The sequence below is a fragment of the Eulemur rufifrons genome, chromosome 19 (genome assembly GCF_041146395.1).
Source record: "Eulemur rufifrons isolate Redbay chromosome 19, OSU_ERuf_1, whole genome shotgun sequence".
NCBI lineage: Eukaryota > Metazoa > Chordata > Mammalia > Primates > Lemuridae > Eulemur > Eulemur rufifrons.
The window spans coordinates 21,974,862-21,978,216 of record NC_091001.1 but is presented as its reverse complement, the minus strand read 5'-3'; positions in this window follow the sequence as shown (position 1 = coordinate 21,978,216).

The following is a 3,355-nucleotide window of genomic DNA, read 5'->3' as shown; positions in this document are numbered from 1 at the left end:
GTCATCCCCACATGGTCTGAATGGGGTTACTAAAGATTGCTTCAAAAAAAAGCTGTTCTGCTTTTTCCTGTTGAAACTCTAAATTTTGTTTGAAAAAAGGATTCTATGGCTTCAAGAAACTTATAAGCTACTGCTTTAGTAGAGAAGGTTGATTAAAAATAAGGAAAATGTAATCCTCTGGCTAGCTGATATAATTGGAGATATTTGGGATATGGAGTTGGAACAGCTGGGCTTGATTTCAGGCTTTGCCATTTACTAACCATGTGCTTTCCGGAAACCCTGAGCCTTAGTTTTTTCATCCATCAAATGGCCTAAAACATAAAACCTATTAGAATCCAATGGAGCAAAGTATGTCGAAGTGCTTTGTAAAGGTTGGTTGCTGCTGCTCCAGATGTTATTTATTTTATTTCTTTAATTTGCATATCAGCCAAGGTCCTGAGAGAAAATAGATGGCACATTCAAGAGGAGAAACACCCCCAAGACATGCCTGAAATGGCAAAAGGAAAGAAGAGTTGCCAGAATGCAATGAGGACTAGAGCTCCCGAAACGGCTGCCAGAGAGAATCTGTGGCTTTCTGGACAGAAATATAGCCCCTGGCAAAGCACAGCTAAGCAAAAAGAATGAAGTGATAAAGACCGGACCTCTCTTTACCCTTTCACTTGAATCTCCTTATGGTGCTTTCCATTGGCCAAATCTAACTGGAATCTAGAGAATATTTATTCTTTACGGGGCCTCCTCCTGGGTCAAAGAGTTGGGTGGAGAGAGGGTCTGGAGGGAGAAATGAAGACTATTTTATACAGTTCCCCTCTCGCCTTAATTGGTTTTATCTTATTCAAGAGCATTGATTGTTTCAATATTTCATTTAGGTTAGTTTGTAGTTCACTAGAATTCAGGGATTGCTAAAATACCTTTAAATATGGACTCCATAAGAAATGTTACTTACTTTAACTTTTGTTTTATTTTATTATCTATAAATGTCGACTTAGTATCCTAAGCATCCTTCAATGTCATATAAAGTTCTGTCTCAGATTGTGAAGACATCTCTCATTTTGCTTGTGAAAGCAATGAAAAGCAGCTATGCAATTTTCTACAGTAATATTTTTAGTTGCACTTTAAATTGAGTATTTCAAATAAGGATTTAATTTAGTTTAATGAGGGAGTTATTATATGTTAATTAAATATCAACTGATTATTATGAATATCTATTGGGGCTTAACAACCTTTTTTATTAAGATGAATATCTCTTAAACAGTTGAAGCTTAGTAAATGTGCTACTAATAATTAGTTTTAAACTAACATTCAATGGAAAGAATACATCTAAATGCACTACCTTGAATATAATGTGGTTATTACCTATTAAATATCAATAGATTATTGAGAATATGGTTATTGAGTTTCAACTCATACATCTTAATAAACTGCTAGTTGCACCTAAATACACCATCATAAGTAAGCTAGTATCTAATTAGTAGAAATATTTATAGTATCACATTTACATTAGCATATTTATAATCAAATAAATAATATAATAACTCTTTTATTAAATCTAAATTAAATCCTTGCCAGAGGCATTTAAAGAGCAATGAAACTACATTGGCTATGTAGTCTTTAATATTTAATTCATTACATGATTTTTAAACTTTACTAATATATTAAATGATAAATTAATATACTATACATATTCTAGAGATGTTATAAAATTGCACATAATATATCTAGGACTTAAAATATTTAGGCTAAACTAGACAAGAAAATTCTCTAATTCTTTTATTTGCTCCATTAGAACCAAGCATAAATATGGGATAGGAGTAAAATATGTCATTAAATTGGCTATATTTATTGTTGCTAAAGAGATTTAACTAACATGAGTGTTGGCAGGGTTGGCATTGTGGTATGTGAAGTATCCACAAAAGCTTCTGTAAGCAGGTGTTTGGATGCTGAGTTGCACCCATAAGAAGAGAGTCCCGAGGGGGCCTTCATACAGTTAGTTATATGTTCATAAAAATAACCCTGCTTATCACTCCACAGATGAATCAGCAGTTGTTTTGCACAGTTAAAAATGGAGCATAATTTCCTTTCAGAGTGAGGAATAAAATCCAAACTAATTTTATTTCAATATTGAAATGTCATAATTGAGTTTCTTTTTCACACAAAGCAGCCAAGAGGAGAGCATTTGAGTAGAGGTCCATTTCTTCTGAAGAGTCTGGTTAACTCTTCCTGGTCCTTGCTCCAGGTGGAGGGCTTACTTTAATAAAACTGTTCATTTCATTTTCTGCTGGAAAAAAAAATCTTTGAATTCTGAAGACATTCATTTCAATATCAACACTAGGAAATAATTATATGAGAAAACTAACAATGTGACATTGATTTATGGATATGTGTTTGCGTTGGCCAAAGAAATAAAAGAAAGGCTACTAATAATAAGTGAACCCAAAGCATGAGTGAAGAATTCCACACTCTCTTTAGTGCTGGTGAAAACTCCAGCTGCCCATGATTCTTCTCTGTGGGGCATTGTCAAGAGAAGGAGACGTGGATGTTGGTGGTGGGAATAGTGGTTTACATTTAGGGAGTGCTGGGCAGACATAGTGTCTGCAAGGCAATACTCTAATTGTCTTTATGTGGATTATCTCATTTAATGCCTAGGTCTCCTTAGGATATTAAGGATATCTCTTACTTTCTCTGAGTAATCGGTGAGGGAAATCCGTGCCTATCTGGAGATCCTTTGCAAATCATTATGACTTTCCCAACTTTGCATCCAAGTTATTTTACAAGGACAAAATGCAGAGAGAGGCAGGAGGATGAATTAGGATAGATGTTGTACTGAAAATATGCTGTCTTGATTTCTGCTCTCACTTCTGCAGCTAACTAGCTGTATCACTCTCCAGGTTCTTCATATAAGCAATAAGGGGTTCAGACCTCAGGATCTCAAAATCCCTTTTAGCGCTAGGCTTTCATCCTTGTAGATGTTAGCAGCTTAGTTGATCACATTTATTACAAGAATTTGGAATATAAAAAACCTTTTTATTTAAGGTTAGCCTATATGTTGTTGTTGTTCTGATGGAAGCTGCTTATATTAGTCTTAATATTAAAACTTAATCTTTATGCATGTCCTGAAAGGAGAAATAAAGATGATAATTATTGAATCTATACACTGACTGTCTCAGAGGGGTTTAATTACTTTTCATTCCATGAATACCAAGGGGAAAACTATTAGTAAAAAGAAGGCTCAGTATTTTGAAGTAGGCAGAAATGTAGGAATCTTGTTACTCTACTTTTATGATGTCATATTTCCATCTAAGATATATTGATAAAATATTTCAAAATTTAGCTTCTGCAGAAATAGGGATTTTAATTC